The sequence below is a fragment of the Ranitomeya imitator genome, chromosome 1, assembly GCF_032444005.1.
Source record: "Ranitomeya imitator isolate aRanImi1 chromosome 1, aRanImi1.pri, whole genome shotgun sequence".
Lineage (NCBI taxonomy): Eukaryota > Metazoa > Chordata > Amphibia > Anura > Dendrobatidae > Ranitomeya > Ranitomeya imitator.
The window spans coordinates 288,357,782-288,382,468 of NC_091282.1; the positions used below are offsets into that span (position 1 = coordinate 288,357,782).

General features: G+C 44.2%; 1 protein-coding gene across 5 annotated transcripts in view; it reads right to left on the minus strand.

The window, feature by feature from the left end:
• The window catches only part of TANGO2 (transport and golgi organization 2 homolog), a 532,848-nt gene that overhangs the window by 246,629 nt on the left and 261,532 nt on the right, over positions 1–24,687 (minus strand). The window lies entirely within an intron of this gene.

Genomic DNA, 24,687 nt, shown 5'->3' on the forward strand with positions numbered 1-24,687 from the left:
GAAATACGCATTGTTGTGCCCATGCTACGTTTTTTTTATGCAAAAAATGCAGCATGTTCATTAATTTTGCGGAATTTCGGCGATTTTGCCGCTAAATAATTGTATTGGGATGCTCCAGAAAAAATGCGAAAAAAAAACGAGAGAAACGCGAAAAAAACAAGCGGATTTCTTGCGGTTTTGATCAGGAAAATTCTGCAAACATTCTGCAACGTGGGCACATAGCCTAAATATTAATATTTAATGAAATTAAATCACCTCAGTGTTAAAGGGAACCTCTCACCCTGAAAATCGCGGGTGAGGTAAGCCCACCGGCATCAGGGGCTTATCTGCAGCATTCTGTAATGCTGTAGATAAGCCCCCGATGTTACCTGAAAAAGGAGAAAGAGACGTTATATTATACTCACCCAGGGGCGGTCCCGCTGCTGGTCAGGTCGGATGGGCGTCTCTGGTCCGCTCCAGCGCCTCCCATCTTCATTACAAGACATCCTCCTCTGATCTTCAGCCACGGCTCCGGCGCAGGCGTACTTTGCTCTGCCCTGTTGAGGGCAGACAAAGTACTGCAGTGCGCAGGCGCCGGGCCTCTGACCTTTCCGGCGCCTGCGCACTGCAGTACTATCCTCTGCCCTCAAGAGGGAAGAGCAAAGAACGCCTGCGCCGGAGCCGTGGCTGAAGATCAGAAGAGGACGTCTTGTAATGAAGATGGGAGGCGCCGGAGCGGACGAGAGACGCCCATCCGACCTGACCAGCAGCGGGACCGCCCCTGGGTGAGTATAATATAACGTTTTTCTCCTCTTTCAGGTAACATCGGGGGCTTATCTACAGCATTACAGAATGCTGCAGATAAGCCCCTGATGCCGGTGGGCTTACCTCACCCGCGATTTTCGGGGTGACAGGTTCCCTTTAAGACAAATGTGTAAAAATAAACAACTGTTTTTGCCAAACTAATAACGAAGAGTTGTAAAAACAAATTTTTAAAACTCTGAAGATGTCAACTTCAGGGTGAAACTGAAAATGTTACCTTAGTAAGCGTTACCAACAATTTAGCATATAATTTTACACAAGCGAAGATGCAGGTAATTTGCTAGTATACCATATATTCTTGTGTATAAACTGACCCGAGTATAAGCCGAGGCACCTAATTTTGCCACGGAAAACTGGGTAAGCTTACTGACTCGAGTATAAGCCGGGTATGCCTTAGGCTAGGTTCACATTGCGTTAATGGAATAACGCTAACGGACTGCGTTGCACGGCGAAAATGTCGCAATTAACGCCGTGCAACGGGTCCGTTAGCGCACCCATTGACAGCAATGTGATTTGTGCCTGTAGCGCATCGCTAGCGCATGCCATTTTCGGCACGCGCTAGCGATGTGCTGTTCTTTTGTGACAGACCTCGGACGCAGCTTGCAACGTCCAAGGTGCGTCCGAGGTCCGTCCCTCGCTAGCGCAGATCGGGGATCTGCACTAGTGGGGACGGCGAACGCGGACCCAAAATAAACATTGCGTTAGCGCAATCCACTAGCGCTATGCGCTTACCGGATCGCCCTAACGCAATGTGAACCTAGCCTTATCTCCTCAACCCTGTCCTGCTATGTGTGGCTCCTCGTCCTGTCCTGCTATGTGTGGCTTCCCCCATCGCATGCATGGCTCCCCGGGTCCCGAATGGCTCATCCCTGTCCCATCGTTGTGTGCTTGGCTCAAACCCCCGTCCTACTCACCCTCCTCGCACCATCTCTATCTCCATTGTCCTGGCACCGCAGCTCTCCTGTGCTGAGCGGTCACGCGGTATCGCTCATTAAGGTAACGAATATGCACTCCATGCCTATGGGAGTGGAGACACATGCATATTCATTGCCTTAACCCCTTCCCGACCCATGACGCCACGTAGGCGTCATGAAAGTCGGTGCCAATCCGACCCATGACGCCTATGCGGCGTCATGGAAAGATCGCGTCCCTGCAGGCCGGGTGAAAGGGTTAACTCCCATTTCACCCGATCTGCAGGGACAGGGGGAGTGGTAGTTTAGCCCAGGGGGGGTGGCTTCACCCCCTCGTGGCTACGATCGCTCTGATTGGCTGTTGAAAGTGAAACTGCCAATCAGAGCGATTTGTAATATTTCACCTATTATAACTGGTGAAATATTACAATCCAGCCATGGCCGATGCTGAAATATCATCGGCCATGGCTGGAAATACTAATGTGCCCCCACCCCACCCCACCGATCGCCCCCCCCAGCCTCCCGATCTGGCCGGTACACTGCTCCGGCTCCCCTCTGTCCTGTGCTCCGCTCCCCCCCGTGCTCTTGTCCGCTCCCCCCGTGCTCCAATCACCCCCCCGTGCTCCAATCACCCCCCCTACACTCCGATCCACCCCCCCCGGTGCTCCGTTCCACCCCCCCGTGCTCCATTCCAGCCCCCCCGTGCTCCGTTCCACCCCTCCCGCGCTCCGATTCCCCCACCCCCGTGGTCCGACCCCCCCCCCCCCCCCCGTGGTCCCCCCCCACCCCATCATACTTACCGATCCAGCCGGGGTCCCGTCCGTCTTCTCCCTGGGCGCCGCCATCTTCCAAAATGGCGGGCGCATGCGCAGTGCGCCCGCCGAATCTGCCGGCCGGCAGATTCGTTCCAAAGTGCATTTTTATCACTGAGATAGATTATATCTCAGTGATCAAAATAAAAAAAATAATAAATGACCCCCGCCCCCCCTTTGTCACCCCCATAGGTAGGGACAATAAAAAAATAAAGAAATTTTTTCTTTTCCACTAATGTTAGAATAGGGTTAGGGTTAGGGGTAGGGGTAGGGTTAGGGGTAGGGTTAGGGGTAGGGTTAGGGGTAGGGTTTCGGTATGTGCACACGTATTCTGGTCCTCTGCGGATTTTTCCGCTGCGGATTTGATAAATCCGCAGTGCTAAACCGCTGCGGATTTATGGCGGATTTACCGCGTTTTTTTCTGCGCATTTCATTGCGGTTTTACAACAGCGATTTTCTATTGGAGCAGTTGTAAAACCGCTGCGGAATCCGCACAAAGAAGTGACATGCTGCGGAATGTAAACCGCTGCGTTTCCGTGCAGTTTTTCCGCAGCATGTGTACAGCGATTTTTGTTTCCCATAGGTTTACATTGAACTGTAAACTCATGGGAAACTGCTGCGGATCCGCAGCGTTTTCCGCAGCGTGTGCACATACCTTTAGAATTAGGCTATGTGCACACAGTGCGGATTTGGCTGCGGATCCGCAGCAGTGTTCCATCAGGTTTACAGTACCATGTAAACATATGAAAAACCAAATCCGCTGTGCCCATGGTGCGGAAAATACCGCGTGGAAACGCTGCGTTGTATTTTCCGCAGCATGTCAATTCTTTGTGCGGATTCCGCAGCGTTTTACACCTGTTCCTCAATAGGAATCCGCAGGTGAAATCCGCACAAAAAACACTGGAAATCCGCGGAAAATCCGCAGGTAAAACGCAGTGCCTTTTACCCGCGGATTTTTCAAAAATGGTGCGGAAATATCTCACACGAATCCGCAACGTGGGCACATGGCCTTAGGGTTAGGGTTGGAATTAGGGTTGTGGTTAGGGTTGTGATTAGGGTTATGGCTACAGTTGCGATTAGGGTTAGGGGTGTGTTGGGGTTAGTGTTGGAGGTAGAATTGAGGGGTTACCACTGTTTAGGCACATCAGGGGGTCTCTAAACGCAACATGGCGCCACCATTGATTCCAGCCAATCTCGTATTCAAAAAGTCAAATGGTGCTCCCTCACTTCCGAGCCCTGAAGTGTGCCCAAACAGTGGTTTACCCCCACATATGGGGTACCAGCTTACTCAAGACAAACTGCGCAACAATTACTGGGGTCCAATTTCTCCTGTTACCCTTGTGAATCTAAAAAAATGCTTGCTAAAACATAATTTTTGAGGAAAGAAAAATGATTTTTTATTTTCACGGCTCTGCGTTGTAAACGTCTGTGAAGCACTTGGGGGTTCAAAGTGCTCACCACATATCTAGATAAGTTCCTTGGGGGGTCTAGTTTCTAAAATGGGGTCACTTGTGGGGGTTTCTACTGTTTAGGCACACCAGGGGCTCTGCAAACGCAACGTGACACCCGTAGACCATTCCATCAAAGTCTGCATTTCAAAAGTCACTACTTCCCTTCTGAGCCCCGACGTGTGCCCAAACAGTGGTTTACCCCCACTCATGGGGTATCAGCGTACTCAGGAGAAACTGGACAACAACTTTTGGGGTCCAAATTCTCCTGTAACCCTTGGGAAAATAAAAAATTCTGGGCTAAATAATTATTTTTGAGGAAAGAAAACGTATTTATTATTTTCACGGCTCTGCATTATAAACTTTTATGAAGCACTTGGGGGTTCAAAGTGCTCACCACACATCTAGATAAGTTCCTTTCGGGGTCTAGTTTCCAAAATGGGGTCACTTGTGGGGGGTTTCTACTGTTTAGGCACATCAGGGGCTCTGCAAACGCAACGTGACGCCTGCAGAGCATTCCATCAAAGTCTGCATTTCAAAACGTCACTACTTCAATTCCAAGCCCCGGCATGTGCCCAAACAGTAGTTTACCCCCACATATGGGGTATCAGCGTACTCAGGAGAAACTGGACAACAAATATTGGGGTCAAATTTCTCCTGTTACCCTTGGGAAAATTAAAAAATTCTGGGCTAAATAATTATTTTTGAGGAAAGAAAACGTATTTATTATTTTCACGGCTCTGCATTAAAAACTTCTATGAAGCGCTTGGGGGTTCAAAGTGCTCACCACACATCTAGATAAGTTCCTTTCAGGGTCTAGTTTCCAAAATGGGGTCACTTGTGGGGGGTTTCTACTGTTAAGCCACATCAGGGGCTCTGCAAACGCAACGTGACGCCCACAGAGCATTCCATCAAAGTCTGCATTTCAAAACGTCACTACTTCACTTCCAAGCCTCGGCATGTGCCCAAACAGTGGTTTACCCCCACATATGGGGTATCAGCGTACTCAGGAGAAACTGGACAACAACTTTTGGGGTCCAATTTCTTCTGTAACCCTTGGGAAAATAAAAAATTCTGGGCTAAATAATTATTTTTGAGGAAAGAAAACGTATTTATTATTTTCACGGCTCTGCATTATAAACTTCTATGAAGCACTTGGGGGTTCAAAGTGCTCACCACACATCTAGATAAGTTCCTTTGGGGGTCTAGTTTCCAAAATGGGGTCACTTGTGGGGGGTTTCTACTGTTAAGCCACATCAGGGGCTCTGCAAACGCAACGTGACGCCCACTGTTATGGCTGGCAATCAGGCAACACAGCGTGCAGTAATCAGCGCACATACAGAGATCTGGCAATAACCAAAAACAATAGGACGAGCTCTGAGACGTGGAATCTCTGTAGACTGCAGTACCTGATCTATCCTCACACAACTATAAGCAGCAGTGGATTGCGCCTATCACTACCTATGCAACTCGGCACTGCCTGAGGAGCTGACTAGCCTGAAGATAGAAATACAAGCCTGACTTACCTCAGAGAAATACCCCAAAGGAATAGGCAGCCCCCCACATATAATGACTGTTAGCAAGATGAAAAGACAAACGTAGGAATGAAATAGATTCAGCAAAGTGAGGCCCGATATTCTAGACAGAGCGAGGATAGCAAAGAGAACTATGCAGTCTACAAAAAACCCTAAAACGAAAACCACGCAAAGGGGCAAAAAGACCCACCGTGCCGAACTAACAGCACGGCGGTGCACCCCTTTGCTTCTCAGAGCTTCCAGCAAAAGTTAATAGCAAGCTGGACAGAAAAAACAGAAAACAAACTAGAAGCACTTATCTAGCAGAGCAGCAGGCCCAAGGAAAGATGCAGTAGCTCAGATCCAACACTGGAACATTGACAAGGAGCAAGGAAGACAGACTCAGGTGGAGCTAAATAGCAAGGCAGCCAACGAGCTCACCAAAACACCTGAGGGAGGAAGCCCAGAGACTGCAATACCACTTGTGACCACAGAAGTGAACTCAGCCACAGAATTCACAACAGTACCCCCCCCTTGAGGAGGGGTCACCGAACCCTCACCAGAACCCCCAGGCCGACCAGGATGAGCCACATGAAAGGCACGAACAAGATCTGGGGCATGGACATCAGAGGCAAAAACCCAGGAATTATCTTCCTGAGCATAACCCTTCCATTTGACCAGATACTGGAGTTTCCGTCTAGAGACACGAGAATCCAAAATCTTCTCCACAATATACTCCAATTCCCCCTCCACCAAAACAGGGGCAGGAGGCTCCACAGATGGAACCATAGGTGCCACGTATCTCCTCAACAACGACCTATGGAATACATTATGTATGGAAAAGGAGTCTGGGAGGGTCAGACGAAAAGACACCGGATTGAGAATCTCAGAAATCCTATACGGACCAATAAAACGAGGTTTAAATTTAAGAGAGGAAACCTTCATAGGAATATGACGAGAAGATAACCAAACCAGATCCCCAACACGAAGTCGGGGTCCCACACGGCGTCTGCGATTAGCGAAAAGCTGAGCCTTCTCCTGGGACAAGGTCAAATTGTCCACTACCTGAGTCCAGATCTGCTGCAACCTGTCCACCACAGAATCCACACCAGGACAGTCCGAAGACTCAACCTGTCCTGAAGAGAAACGAGGATGGAACCCAGAATTGCAGAAAAATGGAGAGACCAAGGTAGCCGAGCTGGCCCGATTATTAAGGGCGAACTCAGCCAACGGCAAAAATGACACCCAATCATCCTGGTCAGCGGAAACAAAACATCTCAGATATGTTTCCAAGGTCTGATTGGTTCGTTCGGTCTGGCCATTAGTCTGAGGATGGAAGGCCGAGGAGAAAGATAGGTCAATGCCCATCCTACCACAAAAGGCTCGCCAGAACCTCGAGACAAACTGGGAACCTCTGTCAGAAACAATATTCTCAGGAATGCCATGTAAACGAACCACATGCTGGAAGAACAAAGGCACCAAATCAGAGGAGGAAGGCAATTTAACCAAGGGCACCAGATGGACCATTTTAGAAAAGCGATCACAGACCACCCAAATGACCGACATTTTTTGAGAAACGGGAAGGTCAGAAATGAAATCCATCGAAATATGTGTCCAAGGCCTCTTCGGGACCGGCAAGGGCAAAAGCAACCCACTGGCACGTGAACAGCAGGGCTTAGCCCTAGCACAAATTCCACAGGACTGCACAAAAGCACGCACATCCCGTGACAGAGACGGCCACCAGAAGGATCTAGCAACCAACTCCCTGGTACCAAAGATTCCTGGATGACCGGCCAGCACCGAACAATGAAGTTCAGAGATAACTTTACTAGTCCAACTATCAGGGATGAACAGTTTCTCGGCCGGACAACGATCAGGTTTATTAGCCTGAAATTTCTGCAACACTCTCCGCAAATCAGGGGAGATGGCAGACACAATGACTCCTTCCTTGAGGATACTCGCCGGCTCAGATAACCCCGGAGAGTCGGGCACAAAACTCCTAGACAGAGCATCCGCCTTCAAATTTTTAGAGCCCGGAAGGTATGAAATCACAAAATCAAAACGAGCAAAAAATAACGACCAACGGGCCTGTCTAGGATTCAAGCGCTTGGCAGACTCAAGATAAGTAAGGTTCTTATGATCAGTCAAAACCACCACGCGATGCTTAGCACCCTCAAGCCAATGACGCCACTCCTCGAATGCCCACTTCATGGCCAGCAACTCTCGGTTGCCCACATCATAATTACGCTCAGCAGCAGAAAATTTCCTGGAAAAGAAAGCACATGGTTTGAACACTGAGCAACCAGAACCTCTCTGTGACAAAACCGCCCCTGCACCAATCTCAGAAGCATCAATCTCGACCTGGAACGGAAGAGAAACATCAGGTTGACACAACACAGGGGCACAGCAAAAACGACGCTTCAACTCCTGAAAAGCTTCCACGGCAGCAGAAGACCAATTAACCAAATCAGCACCCTTCTTGGTCAAATCGGTCAATGGTCTGGCAATGCTAGAAAAATTACAGATGAAGCGACGATAAAAATTAGCAAAGCCCAGGAATTTCTGCAGACTTTTTAGAGATGTCGGCTAAGTCCAATCCTGGATGGCCTGAACCTTAACCGGATCCATCTCGATAGTAGAAGGGGAAAAGATGAACCCCAAAAATGAAACTTTCTGCACACCGAAGAGACACTTTGATCCCTTCACGAACAAGGAATTAGCACGCAGTACCTGGAAAACCATTCTGACTTGCTTCACATGAGACTCCCAATCATCTGAGAAGATCAAAATGTCATCCAAGTAAACAATCAAGAATTTATCCAGATACTCACGGAAAATGTCATGCATAAAAGACTGAAAAACAGATGGAGCATTGGCAAGTCCGAACGGCATCACCAGATACTCAAAATGACCCTCGGGCGTATTAAATGCCGTTTTCCATTCATCTCCCTGCCTGATTCTCACCAGATTATACGCACCACGAAGATCAATCTTAGTAAACCAACTAGCCCCCTTAATCCGAGCAAACAAGTCAGAAATCAATGGCAAGGGATACTGAAACTTAACAGTGATCTTATTAAGAAGGCGGTAATCAATACACGGTCTTAGCGAACCATCCTTCTTGGCTACAAAAAAGAACCCTGCTCCCAATGGTGACGACGATGGGCGAATATGTCCCTTCTCCAGGGACTCCTTCACATAACTGCGCATAGCGGTGTGTTCAGGTACGGACAAATTAAATAAACGACCCTTAGGGAATTTACTACCAGGAATCAAATCGATAGCACAATCACAATTCCTATGCGGAGGTAGGGCATCAGACTTGGACTCTTCAAATACATCCTGAAAGTCCGACAAGAACTCTGGGATGTCAGAAGGAATGGATGACGAAATAGACAAAAATGGAACATCACCATGTACTCCCTGACAACCCCAGCTGGTTACCGACATAGAGTTCCAATCCAATACTGGATTATGGGTTTGTAGCCATGGCAACCCCAACACGACCACATCATGCAAATTATGCAGTACCAGAAAGCAAATAACTTCCTGATGTGCAGGAGCCATGCACATGGTCAGCTGGGCCCAGTACTGAGGCTTATTCTTGGCCAAAGGTGTAGCATCAATTCCTCTCAACGGAATAGGACACCGCAAAGGCTCCAAGAAAAATCCACAACGTTTAGCATAATCCAAATCCATCAGATTCAGGGCAGCGCCTGAATCCACAAACGCCATGACAGAATACGATGACAAAGAGCACATTAAGGTAATGGACAAAAGGAATTTGGACTGTACAGTACCAATAACGGCAGAGCTATCGAACCGCCTAGTGCGTTTAGGACAATTAGAAATAGCATGAGTAGAATCACCACAATAGAAACACAGTCTGTTCAGACGTCTGTGTTCTTGCCGTTCTACTTTAGTCATAGTCCTGTCGCACTGCATAGGCTCAGATTTACTCTCAGACAATACCGCCAGATGGTGCACAGATTTACGCTCGCGCAAGCGACGACCGATCTGAATGGCCAAGGACATAGACTCATTCAAACCAGCAGGCATAGGAAATCCCACCATTACATCCTTAAGAGCTTCAGAGAGACCCTTTCTGAACAAAGCCGCTAGTGCAGATTCATTCCACAGAGTGAGTACTGACCACTTCCTAAATTTCTGACAATATACTTCTACATCATCCTGACCCTGGCATAAAGCCAGCAGATTTTTCTCAGCCTGATCCACTGAATTAGGCTCATCGTAAAGCAATCCCAGCGCCTGGAAAAATGCATCAACATTACTCAATGCAGAATCTCCTGGTGCAAGAGAAAACGCCCAGTCCTGTGGGTCGCCGCGCAAAAAAGAAATAATAATCAAAACCTGTTGAATAGGATTACCAGAAGAATGAGGTTTCAAGGCCAAAAATAGCTTACAATTATTTCTGAAGGTCAGGAACTTAGTTCTGTCACCAAAAAACAAATCAGGAATCGGAATTCTTGGTTCTAGCATCGATTTCTGATCAATAGTATCTTGAATCTTTTGTACATTTACAACGAGATTATCCATTGAGGAGCACAGAGCCTGAATATCCATGTCCACAGCTGTGTCCTGAAGCACTCTAATGTCTAGGGGAAAAAAAAGACTGAAGACAGAGCTAAGAAAAAAAAATGATGTCAGGATTTCTTTTTTCCCTCTATTGGGAATCATTGGTGTGGCTCCTTGTACTGTTATGGCTGGCAATCAGGCAACACAGCGTGCAGTAATCAGCGCACATACAGAGATCTGGCAATAACCAAAAACAATAGGACGAGCTCTGAGACGTGGAATCTCTGTAGACTGCAGTACCTGATCTATCCTCACACAACTATAAGCAGCAGTGGATTGCGCCTATCACTACCTATGCAACTCGGCACTGCCTGAGGAGCTGACTAGCCTGAAGATAGAAATACAAGCCTGACTTACCTCAGAGAAATACCCCAAAGGAATAGGCAGCCCCCCACATATAATGACTGTTAGCAAGATGAAAAGACAAACGTAGGAATGAAATAGATTCAGCAAAGTGAGGCCCGATATTCTAGACAGAGCGAGGATAGCAAAGAGAACTATGCAGTCTACAAAAAACCCTAAAACGAAAACCACGCAAAGGGGCAAAAAGACCCACCGTGCCGAACTAACAGCACGGCGGTGCACCCCTTTGCTTCTCAGAGCTTCCAGCAAAAGTTAATAGCAAGCTGGACAGAAAAAACAGAAAACGAACTAGAAGCACTTATCTAGCAGAGCAGCAGGCCCAAGGAAAGATGCAGTAGCTCAGATCCAACACTGGAACATTGACAAGGAGCAAGGAAGACAGACTCAGGTGGAGCTAAATAGCAAGGCAGCCAACGAGCTCACCAAAACACCTGAGGGAGGAAGCCCAGAGACTGCAATACCACTTGTGACCACAGAAGTGAACTCAGCCACAGAATTCACAACAGCCCACAGAGCATTCCATCAAAGTCTGCATTTCAAAACGTCACTACTTCACTTCCGAGCCCCGGCATGTGCCCAAACAGTGATTTACCCCCACATATGGGGTATCAGCGTACTCAGGAGAAACTGGACAACAACTTTTGGGGTCAAATTTCTCCTGTTACCCTTGGGAAAATAAAAAATTGCAGGCTAAAAGATCATTTTTGAGAAAATAATTTTTTTCTTTTATTTTCATGGCTCTGCGTTATAAACTTCTGTGAAGCACTTGGGGGTTCAAAGTCCTCACCACACATCTAGATTAGTTCCTTTGGGGGTCTAGTTTCCAAAATGGTGTCATTTCTGGGGGATCTCCAATGTTTAGGCACACAGGGGCTCTCCAAACGCGACATGGTGTCCGCTAATGATTGGAGCTAATTTTCCATTTAAAAAGCCAAATGGCGTGCCTTCCCTTCTGAGCCCTGCCGTGCGCCCAAACAGTGGTTTACCCCCACATATGGGGTATCTGCGTACTCAGGACAAACTGGACAACAAAATTTGTGGTCCAATTTCTCCTATTACCATTGGCAAAATTGGAAATTCCAGGCTAAAAAATAATTTTTGAGGAAAGAAAAATTATTTTTTATTTTCATGGCTCTGCGTTATAAACTTCTGTGAAGCACCTGGGGGTTTAAAGTGCTCAATATGCATCTAGATAAGTTCCTTGGGGGGTCTAGTTTCCAAAATGGGGTCACTTGTGGGGGAGCTCCAATGTTTAGGCACACAGGGGCTCTCCAAACGCGACATGGTGTCCGCTAACAATTGGAGCTAATTTTCCATTCAAAAAGTCAAATGGCGCGCCTTCCCTTCCGAGCCCTGCCGAGTGCCCAAACAGTGGTTTACCCCCACATATGAGGTATCGACGTACTCGGGAGAAATTGCCCAACAAATTTTATGATCCATTTTATCCTACTGCCCATGTGAAAATGAAAAAATTGAGGCGAAAAGAATTTTTTTGTGAAAAAAAAGTACTTTTTCATTTTTACAGATCAATTTGTGAAGCACCTGAGGGTTTAAAGTGCTCACTAGGCATCTAAATAAGTTCCTTGGGGGGTCTAGTTTCCAAAATGGGGTCACTTGTGGGGGAGCGCCAATGTTTAGGCACACAGGAGCTATCCAAACGCGACATGGTGTCCGCTAACGATGGAAATAATTTTTCATTCAAAAAGTCAAATGGCGCTCCTTCCCTTCCGAGCCTTACCATGTGCCCAAACAGTGGTTTACCCCCACATGTGAGGTATTGGTGTACTCAGGAGAAATTGCCCAACACATTTTAGGATCCATTTTATCCTGTTGCCCATGTGAAAATGAAAAAATTGAGGCTAAAAGAATTTTTTTGTGAAAAAAAAGTACTTTTTCATTTTTACGGATCAATTTGTGAAGCACCTGGGGGTTCAAAGTGCTCACTATGCATCTAGATAAGTTCCTTGGGATGTATAGTTTCCAAAATGGGGTCACTTGTGGGGGAGCTCCAATTTTTAGGCACACGGGGGCTCTCCAAACGTGACATGGTGTCCGCTAAAGAGTGGAGCCAATTTTTGATTCAAAAAGTCAAATGGCGCTCCTTCCCTTCCAAGCCCTGCCGTGCGCCCAAACAGTGGTTTACCCCCACATATGAGGTATCAGCGTACTCAGGACAAATTGGACAACAACTTTCGTGGTTCAGTTTCTCCTTTTACCATTGGGAAAATAAAAAAATTGTTGCTAAAAGATAATTTTTGTGACTAAAAAGTTAAATGTTCATTTTTTCCTTCCATGTTGCTTCTGCTGCTGTGAAGCACCTGAAGGGTTAATAAACTTCTTGAATGTGGTTTTGAGTACCTTGAGGGGTGCAGTTTTTAGAATGGTGTCACTTTTGGGTATTTTCAGCCATATAGACCCCTCAAACTGACTTCAAATGTGAGGTGGTCCCTAAAAAAAATGGTTTTGTAAATTTCGTTGTAAAAATGACAAATCGCTGGTCAAATTTTAACCCTTATAACTTCCTAACAAAAAAAAATTTTGTTTCCAAAATTGTGCTGATGTAAAGTAAACATGTGGGAAATGTTATTTATTAACTATTTTGTGTCACATATCTCTCTGGTTTAACAGAATAAAAATTCAAAATGTGAAAATTGCGAAATTTTCAAAATTTTCGCCAAATTTCCGTTTTTATCACAAATAAACACAGAATTTATTGACCTAAATTTACCACTAACATGAAGCCCAATATGTCACGAAAAAACAATCTCAGAACCGCTAGGATCCGTTGAAGCGTTCCTGAGTTATTACCTCATAAAGGGACACTGGTCAGAATTGCAAAAAACGGCAAGGTCTTTAAGGTCAAAATAGGCTGGGTCATGAAGGGGTTAATGAGCGGTGCCACATGACCGCTCAGTACAGGAAGCGCTGCCGGCACCAGGATGGAGATGCAGCGACGGCACGAGGAGGGCGATTATGATGTCTTCTGTTAGCCGGCTCCTGCCGCTGCTCCCCCCCCTGCCGGCTTTCTGGACAATGACTCGTGTATAAGCCGAGGGGGGGGCGTTTTCAGCACAAAAAAAGTGCTGAAAATCTCGGCTTATACACGAGTATATACGGTAATTATAAAACTGAAGGTACATAGTGCATAAATTAGCCAATTCATGAGAGCCCATCACCAGCAACAAGGTGTTCCTTTCTTTGATGGGACCATAGCTTAAAACGTAAAAAATATGTCTCTCTTGGTCTAAAAGCCTGCAACTTTAAAGGACAGACAGGATTCAGCACTAATTTGAAACAGCTTTAGGATAAATTCACATTGGGCATTTTTGTTGCATTTTTTATGCTAATTTTCAGCTGCTTTTTACAGTACCAGCAAAGCCTATGAGATTTCAGTAATCTCATGTATACATATTGTTTTTTTTTCTCATCAGGATTTTATGCTTTGCAGCGTTTTTTTTTTTTTTTTTACATAGAGCATGTCACTTCTTGCAGTGTTTTTACAAGCCAAGCAAAACTCACAGCTGAGGGCTGCAACTCTCAGCTGTCAGCTTCAGCAAGGCTAGTTATTAAAAATAGAGGGGTCCTCATTCTGTTTTTTTGGTTTTTATTATTTAAATAATTAAAAAAAAACGCATTGGGTTCCCTCCCATTTTTGACAACCAGCCTTGCTAAAGCAGACAGCTGGGGGCTGGTATTCTCAGGCTGGTAAGGGGCCATGGATATTGGCCCCCAGCCTAAAAATAGCAGCCAGCAGGCACCCAGAAAAAGCACATCTATGGGATGCGCCAATTCTGGCGCTTTGCCTGGCTCTTCCCATTTGCCCTGTAGCGGTGGCAAGTGGCGTTCATATTTGTGGAATTGATGTCACATTTGTATTGTCAGTTGACATTAAGCCCACAGCTTAGTAATGGACAAGCGTCTATAAGACATCTATCCATTACTAATCCTATAGTTATATGGTAAATAAAGACACAGTCAGAATAAAATCTTTTATTAGAAATAAAACAAATCACACTCATTACTAAGCCATTAAGTAAACACAAACACACAACACACACACAAACACAGACACACGTTGTCACCAGCCTATGTAGGAGCGTTAACAGAAAGAACCTACACAGGATGTAACCAAACAGCAACTCAATTAATGAAAAAAATTGTGTGGGTTCCCGTGTAATTTTCATAACCAACAGAGGGAAAGCCAACAGCTGACAGATGATAATATTTTGGCCATAAAGGTTCCCAGGCTAGTAATATCAGCTCACAGCTGTCGACTTAGCCTTTACTGGCTAGTTTACAGGAGGATCCCAGAAAAAACAATTGACATAGGGTTACACTATAAAATCTAATCAGAAAAGGTTGGGCAGACAGCTGGGGGCGGATATTAATAGTCTAGAAAGGGGCCATGACTATTGGCCCCCTCCCAGACAAAAAACCATCAGCTCTCAGCCGCCCCAGAAAAGGCGCATCTATAAGATGCAACAAATTTGGCACTTAGCCTTGCTCTTCCCACTTGTTCAATAGCGGTGGCAAGTGGGGTAATGGTTGAGGGACGTTGATGTCACCTTATTGTCAGGTGACATCAAGCCCACACGTTAGTAATGGAAAGGCATCTATAAGACACCCCCATTACTAACCACATAGTGATATTATAAAAACACACACACAGAATAAAGTCCTTTATTTGAAATAATGACACAGATTCCTTTTTTGCATGTAAATTATACCATAGTCACGTCATCGCCTAGGCCACTGACACCAACATCTCCTGTAACAAAAATAAAATAATAAACCACAATATTCCTCACCTGTTTACAGAGAAGATAATCCATAATGTCACACAACAATCCTGATTACTTTGAAAGTAGTCACTGATCCGGATTTACTGATCCGGTGTTTCCCACGCTATCACACAGATGACAGTGTAGGAAACACCATGAAAGCCGGTAAAAACACAAACAAAAACTCAGCATATCTGCAAACATTTTTATACCTGCGCTTTTGCTGTGGATTTGACAGACTCAATCTAAATCAATGTGTGGAAAACCCACACAAAGATTTGAAATGATGCAGAAAAAAAACGCACTGCAAACACTCAAAGGAAATTTACTGATCATGTGCACAACACTTCAGGATTGTCATTGAATTAGCTTGCATAAGGATTCCATAACGTTTTTGGCTCATTTCCGCATGGAGAAAACACATCAAAAATGCACCGTGTGCACATAGACTTAAATGATCCTTGATGCATTCATCAGGTACAAAGCCTATCACATCTTGCTGGTTATCTAGCATGTAACATAATAAACATTTAGTAAAATTTTCAAAGGCATGAGGGATTGGGGTGGGGGATACTCAAAAGATACAAAATTTGTACAGATTATTGATAACACTCAAATGCATGAAAAAATACTTGGTTGACGATCTTATCAACCTGTTCAGTTACTAATTCTCTTGAAGGGCTTCCATGGTTAATGTTGCTTGTATTGAATAAAAGGCACTCGACCATGTACACAGGCATGTTTATGATGGAGAACGTGCTAAAATATTTATGCTACATTTGAGAAGGAAGGAAAACATTGGGAGAGATAACTAGTATTGTTTGATCGTGTTCTAGCAATACACAGAGCAAAATCTATTATAAATTAAAATACAGTCATTGCTGTCTAGCTTTCAGCCATGAAGGGTAATATATTTTGATCCATGATATAATCTGCTAATTTCTAGCTTTTGAAGTTGCAAGCTGGAAACTCTTGTGATTGTCAGGCTTACATGGGATGCACTTTATCTGTCTCCAGGAGAATTGATAAAGAAGTCAGCTAAGGCATTTGTTTGAACACAGGCAAAATGCTGACCTCCTGTTAGGAAGGAGCAGTGAGCCAGCAATGAGTAGAGATAAAAGGATGTTCAAAGAGTCTTAGAAGAGGATGAGTGACATAATGGATGTAACCACAGATTTGCAGAATGGATTGCAGCAATACAGTATGTACAAAAACACACAGATAAATATGTGCCTGGTGCTCTGTGATGTCTTGTACATGAAAAAGCAGTAATTCTCGCCAATTAATATTTTATGAACAGAACGTAATACACTCCAGTGTCATACACAGTATATAGTCCTAAAAGAAATTAGCACATAGTACACTACAGATTCCAGACATTAAAGGGAACATGTCACATTGTATATACAACTGAAGAAACTAGGAGCGAACAAAGCTCGAAATAGGGTTATGCTATCCTGATGAGGTCATGAGTCTTCATGGGTCTTCCGACCAGTAATGCAGGACATGGTTATGTCCTGAAGAAGTTTGGAATAACTTCGAAACGCGTTGACTAAGAACCATTGATTAAAAAAAAAAAATCACCTCCCCCCCCTTCCTTCCAGCCCCCCCCTCCACTCCCCCCTTCCCTCTCCCCGCATCCCCACTTTTCCCTTTTCCATTCCTGCCCAGTTAATTGTTAAAATCCAATAAAGATTATTTGGAAAAAAAAAAAAAAAAAAAATCACAACCTTATCTCACAATCTGGATCTCCATTATTAATCAGCAGTGTGGAAATTCCACGTCATTGCTCCTTTTTCGTACATTGTATATACAGTCTGACTGTGCTGACTCTGTGGACCACATAGTATAGAAGAGAAGCTGAGCAGAACTATACATAGGTTTGTTAGATTCAGAATAACTTGCCTTTTATTCACTGAAATCCCTGCTATTTGTATAACAAGGCCAGTGGGCGGTCCTACTCAGTGACTGAATGCTACCTGTGCATGCACAGTCATACAGAGAAAACTGTCAATCACTGAATAGAACCACCATCCAGACTCCTCTCCATACAAACACCAGGAATTTCAATGAATCAAATGGAAGTTTTACTAAATCTTTTCCCTCAAAAATGTAAATCAATCTGATCAGCTACCCTAGCTCTATAACATCCTGCCTGCAGATCAGATTCCATTTTCAATATGACAAGTTTCCTGTACAGGGTATCTTTCACCACTCTTGTTCAGTCTTCACCAAGTCTCACATGCCATTCCTGGGCTGCAGTGTTAGTCTCCACCACGTAGTGCTGTTTGACATTTGTCCTATTATCATGCTTAACCCTTTCACCCCAAAGCCTGTTTTCACCTAAGTGACAGGGCCAATTTTTACAATTCTGACCACTGTCACTTTATGAGGTCATAACTCTGAAACGCTTCAACGGATCCTGGTGATTCTGACACTGTTTTCTCGTGACATATTGTACTTCATGATAGTGGTAAAACTTCTTCGATATGACTTGCATTTATTTGTGAAAAAAACAAAAATTTGTCGGAAATTATGAAAATTTAGCAATTTTCAAACTCTTAGTTTTTATGCCCTTAAATTAGAGAGTTATATCACATAATATAGTTAATAAACAACATTTCCCACATGTCTGCTTTACATCAGCACAATTTTGGAAACATAATTTTTTTTTGTTAGGACGTTATAAGGGTTAAAAGTTGACCAGCGATTTCTCATTTTTGCAACAAAATTTGCAAAACCATTTTTTTACGGACTACCTCACACTTGAAGTGACTTTGAGGGGTCTATATGACAGAAAATGCCCAAAAGTGACACCATTCTAAAAACTGCACCCCTCAAGGTACTCAAAACCACATTCAAAAAGTTTATTAACCCTTCAGGTGCTTCACAGGAATTTTTTGAATGTTTAAAAAAATTGAACATTTAACTTTTTTTTCACAAAATTTTTACTTCAGGTTCAATTTGTTTCATTTTACCAAGGGTAACAGGAGAAATTGGACCACAAAAGTCGTTGTACAATTTGTCCTGACTACGCCGATGCCCCATATGTGGGGGTAAACCACTGTTTGGGCACATGGCAGAGCTCGGAAGGGAAGGAGCGAAATTTGACTTTTCAATGTAAGATTTGCTGGAATTGAGATCGGAGCCCATGTCACGATTGGAGAGCCCCTGATGTGCCTAAACAGTGGAAACCCCCACAAGTGACACCATTTTGGAAAGTAGACCCCCTAAGAAACTAATCTAGATGTGTGGTGAGCACTTTGAACCTCCAAGTGCTTCACAGAAGTTTATAATGTAGAGCCGTAAAAAAAATTTATATTAATTTTCACAAAAAATTATCTTTTTGCCCCAAATTTTTTATTTTCCCAAGGGTAACAGGATAAATTGGACCCCAAAAGTTGTTGTGCAATTTGTCCTGAGTACGTCGATACTTCATATATGGGAATAAACCACTGTTTGGGTGTATGGCAGAGCTCGGAAGGGAAGGAGTGCCATTTGACTTTTCAATGCAAAATTGGCTGGAATTGTGATCGGACGCCATGTCGCCTTTGGAGAGCCCCTGACGTGCCTTAACAGTGGAAACCCCCCACAAGTGACTACATTTTGGAAAGAAGACCCCCTAAGGAACTTATCTAGATGTGTGGTGAGCACTTTTAACCCCCAATTGTTTCACTAAAGTTTAGAATGTAGCATTGTGAAAATTAAAAAATCATTTTTTCTTTCCACAAAATGAGGTTTTAGCCCGCAATTTTTTTTTTCGCCAAGGGTAACAGGAGAAATTGGACCACAAATGTTATTGTCCAATTTGTCCTGAGTACGCTGATACCCCACATGTGGGGGGGAACCACCGTTTGAGTGCATGGCAGAGTTCGGAAGGGAAGGAGCACCGTTTGAAATGCAGACTTAGATGGAATGGACTGCAGGTGTCATGTTGCATTTGCAGAGCCCCTGATGTACCTAAACAGTAGAAACCCACCACAAGTGACCCCATATTGGAAACCAGACCCCCCAAGGAACTTATCTAGATGTGTTGTGAGAGCTTTGAACCAACAAGTGTTTCACTACAGTTTATAACGCAGAGCCGTAAAAATAAAAATAAAAAATTTTTTCCACGAAAATGATATTTTATCCCCTATGTTTTTATTTTCCCAAGGGTAACAGGACAAATTGGACCCCAAAAGTTGTTGTCCAACTTGTCCTGAGAACGCTGATACCCCATATGTTGGGGGGAACCACTGTTTGGGCACACAGGAGAACTCGGAAGGGAAGGAGCACTGTTTTACTTTTTCAAAGCAGAATTGGCTGGAATTGAGATTGGACGCCATGTCGCGTTTGGAGAGCCCCTGATGTGCCTAAACAGTGGAAACCCCCAATTATAACTGAAACCCTAACCCTAGCCCTAACCCTAATTGGAAAATGGAAATAAATACATTTTTTTACATTTTATTACTTTTCCCTAACTAAGGGAGTGAGGAAGGGGGGTTTGATTTACTTTTATAGCGTTTTTTTGGCGGATTTTTATGATTGGCAGCTGTCACACACTAAAAGACGCTTTTTATTGCAAAAAATAGTTTTTGCATCACCACATTTTGAGAGCTATAATTTATCCATAATTTGGCCCACAGGGTCATGAGGTCTTGTTTTTTGCGGGACGAGTTGACGTTTTTATTGGTAACATTTTCGGGCAGATGACATTTTTTGATCGTTTTTTATTCCGATTTTTGGGAGGCGGAATGAACAAAAACCAGCAATTTTGGAATTTCTTTTAGGGGGGGGCGTTTATACCGTTCCACGTGTGGTAAAATGGATAAAGCAGTTTTATTCTTCAGGTCAGTACGATTACAGCGATACCTTATTTATGTAATTTTTTTATGTTTTGGCGCTTTTACACAATAAAAACTATTTTATATTAAAAAATAATTGTTTTTGCATCGCATTATTCTGAGAGCTATAACTTTTTTATTTTTCTGCTGATGATGCTGTATGGCGGCTTTTTTTTTGCCGGACAAGATGACGTTTTCAGCGGTACCATGGTTATTTATATCCGTCGTTTTGATCGCGTGTTATTCCACTTTTTGTTCGCCTGTATGATAATAAAGCAATGTTTTTTGCCTTGTTTTTTATTTATTTTTTTTTGCGGTGTTCACTGAAGGGGTTAACTAGTGGGATAGTTTTATAGAGCGGGTCGTTACGGACGCGGCGATACCAAATATGTGTACATTTATTTATTTTTTTTAATTTACATAAATAAATGGGAAATTTTTTTTTTTTTTTTTATTTGGGGATTTTTATTTTTTTTTTACTTTCTAACATTGTCCCAGGGTGGGACATCTCTGTATTAGATCAGATCGTTGATCTGACACTGTGCATAGCACAGTGTCAGATCAACGATCTGACAGGCAGTTTAGCTGGCTTTCCAGCGCCTGCTCTCAGCAGGCGCCGGCTAGCCAGGTCACTTCATGACCCGGAAGGAGTCCGGCGGCCATCTTGGATCCGGGGACTCCTTCCGGGTCACCGGAGCAACGCGATCTCATTGCGTTGCTCCGGTGGGAGAGCGCAGGGAGCCCCCGTCCCTGCGCGATCCCCCTCTATGCCGCTGTCACTACTGACAGCGGCATCAGAGGGGTTAAATGCCCGCGATCGGCGATAGCGCCGATCGTGGGCTTTGCTGCGGGGTGTCAGCTGTGATATACAGCTGACACCCGCACCCGATCACCGCGGCGCTCAGCGCGAGACCGCGGTGATCGGTGCGCCGTACTAGTACTGCTGCTGGCACAAATGCAGTGCCGGCAGCGCAGTACTAGTACGGCGCGTGGCGCGAAGGGGTTAATGGGAAGTCTGTCACTCAGTGGCAGTGGGCGGGATTGGCTTCCAGCTCATGAATGCCAAAGACTCAACTATAGACTCAAAGACTATAATAATAATAATAATAATAATTTTTATTTATATAGCGCCAACATATTCCGCAGCGCTTTACAAATTATAGAGGGGACTTGTACATACAATAGACATTACAGCATAACAGAAATACAGTTCAAAACAGATATCAAGAGGAGTGAGGGCCCTGCTCGTAAGCTTACAAACTATGAGGAAAAGGGGAGACACGAGAGGTGGATGGTAACAATTGCTATAGTTATTCGGACCAGCCATAGTGTAAGGCTTGGGTGTTCATGTAAAGCTGCATGAACCAGTTAATTAATTTTTTTTTTTTTTTTTTAATATAGGCCACACAGGGATCGTTAGGTTAATGCATTGAGGCGGTAGGCCAGTCTGAACAAATGAGTTTTTAGGGCACGCTTAAAACTGTGGGGTTTGGGGATTAATCGTATTATCCTAGGTAGTGCATTCCAAAGAATCGGCGCAGCACGTGTAAAGTCTTGGAGACGGGAGTGCGAGGTATAAAAGTCCATCAGCTTTTCACATGGTTTCTGTAAATTGAACAAGAAAAGTAACACTTTGTTTAAAGTTAAAGGGGTATTATCATCTCCAACACCCTATCTGAATATGCAGTAAGTGTAATAATAATATTAGCAAATACCTCCAATTAGAAATCTAGTATAGTTCTTCGGATTTGCTGTTTCCTACTCTATGTGCAAGTCATTGCAGCAGTTTAGATATCCATGGTTACGACCACTAACAACTGTCACTATACGAGTTATTTTATCCATGGATACCTAAGCTACTGCAATGCCCTGAACATGGGGTAAGTGAATCAGAAGAACACTACTACAATTCTAATTGGAGGAATTTGCCAATATATATTACTACAACCACTACATATTGGGATAGGATCTTTGAGATGGGAATACCCCTTTAACTCTGCAGCAGCACAGAAGCCATCAGTGTCTTGGTTTTTAAAATTTTATACATCACACAGGGTATAATCTATTTTTCTTGCCACTATGTATGTCAACATGTCAACATCAAGTTGGACTATCAGTCAACTTTACCTCCTGACTCACCATACACAAGCATACTCGACCAAGCATGCAATTGTTTTAAATGGAGGGAGGAGTGAAGGCTTCTTGACAATGTACAGTGGGGCAAAAAAGTATTTAGTCAGTCAGCAATAGTGCAAGTTCCACCACTTAAAAAGATGAGAGGCGTCTGTAATTTACATCATAGGTAGACCTCAACTATGGGAGACAAACTGAGAAAAAAAAATCCAGAGAATCACATTGTCTGTTTTTTTAACATTTTATTTGCATATTATGGTGGAAAATAAGTATTTGGTCAGAAACAAAATTTCATCTCAATACTTTGTAATATATCCTTTGTTGGCAATGACAGAGGTCAAACGTTTTCTGTAAGTCTTCACAAGGTTGCCACACACTGTTGTTGGTATGTTGGCCCATTCCTCCATGCAGATCTCCTCTAGAGCAGTGATGTTTTTGGCTTTTCGCTTAGCAACACGGACTTTCAACTCCCTCCAAAGGTTTTCTATAGGGTTGAGATCTGGAGACTGGCTAGGCCACTCCAGGACCTTGAAATGCTTCTTACGAAGCCACTCCTTCGTTGCCCTGGCGGTGTGCTTTGGATCATTGTCATGTTGATAGACCCAGCCACGTTTCATCTTCAATGCCCTTGCTGATGAAAGGAGGTTTGCACTCAAAATCTCACGATACATGGCCCCATTCATTCTTTCATGTACCCGGATCAGTCGTCCTGGCCCCTTTGCAGAGAAACAGCCCCAGAGCATGATGTTTCCACCACCATCCTTTACAGTAGGTATGGTGTTTGAGGGATGCAACTCAGTATTCTTTTTCCTCCAAACATGACAAGTTGTGTTTCTACCAAACAGTTCCAGTTTGGTTTCATCAGACCAGGGGCTGGCTGGCACTTTTCAACCTGGGGGGCAATCACAAGGCAGTGGCCCTTCAGTTGCGGTGGCCCTCCTTTTTCCTGCTTACCTCTGGCCATTGCATTAAAGCAGCAGACATAACAGGCTTTAAAAACATGCTGGTACAGAGATATGGAAACAGAACTGAGCTTGCTGCATAGATATGGGAGCAGAACTGAGCTTTCTCCAGAGATAAGGGAGCAGAACAGAGCTTACTACAGAGATATGGGAGCAGAACGGAGCTTACTACAGAGATATGGGAGCAGAACGGAGCTTACTACAGACATATGGGAGCAGAACAGAGCTTACCACAGACATATGGGAGCAGAACAGAGCTTACAACAGAGATATGGGAGCAGAACGGAGCTTACTACAGAGATATGGGAGCAGAACGGAGCTTACTACAGACATATGGGAGCAGAACAGAGCTTACAACAGAGATATGGGAGCAGAACGGAGCTTACTACAGAGATATGGGAGCAGAACGGAGCTTACTATGAGATATGGGAGCAGAACTGATCTTACTCCAGAGATAAGGGAGCAGAACAGAGCTTACTACAGAGATATGGGAGCAGAACGGAGCTTACTACAGAGATATGGGAGCAGAACAGAGCTTACTATGAGATATGGGAGCAGAACAGAGCTTACTATGAGATATGGGAGCAGAACAGAGCTTACTACAGAGATATGGGAGCAGAATCGAGCTTACTACAGAGATATGGGAGCAGAACCGAGCTTACTACAGACATATGGGAGCAGAACAGAGCTTACTATGAGATATGGGAGCAGAACTGATCTTACTCCAGAGATAAGGGAGCAGAACAGAACTTACTACAGAGATATGGGAGCAGAACGGAGCTTACTACAGACATATGGGAGCAGAACGGAGCTTACTATGAGATATGGGAGCAGAACTGATCTTACTCCAGAGATAAGTGAGCAGAACAGAGCTTACTACAGAGATATGGGAGCAGAATGGAGCTTACTACAGACATATGGGAGCAGAACAGAGCTTACTACAGAGATATGGGAGCAGAACCGAGTTTACTCCAGAGATAAGGGAGCAGAACAGAGCTTACTACAGAGATATTGGAGCAGAACGGAGCTTACTACAGACATATGGGAGCAGAACAGAGGTTACTACAGAGATATGGGAGCAGAACAGAGCTTACTATGAGATATGGGAGCAGAACAGAGCTTACTACAGAGATATGGGAGCAGAACAGAGCTTACTATGAGATATGGGAGCAGAACAGAGCTTACTACAGAGATATGGGAGCAGAACAGAGCTTACTATGAGATATGGGAGCAGAACTGATCTTACTCCAGAGATAAGGGAGCAGAACAGAACTTACTACAGAGATATGGGAGCAGAACGGAGCTTACTACAGACATATGGGAGCAGAACGGAGCTTACTATGAGATATGGGAGCAGAACTGATCTTACTCCAGAGATAAGTGAGCAGAACAGAGCTTACTACAGAGATATGGGAGCAGAATGGAGCTTACTACAGACATATGGGAGCAGAACAGAGCTTACTACAGAGATATGGGAGCAGAACCGAGTTTACTCCAGAGATAAGGGAGCAGAACAGAGCTTACTACAGAGATATTGGAG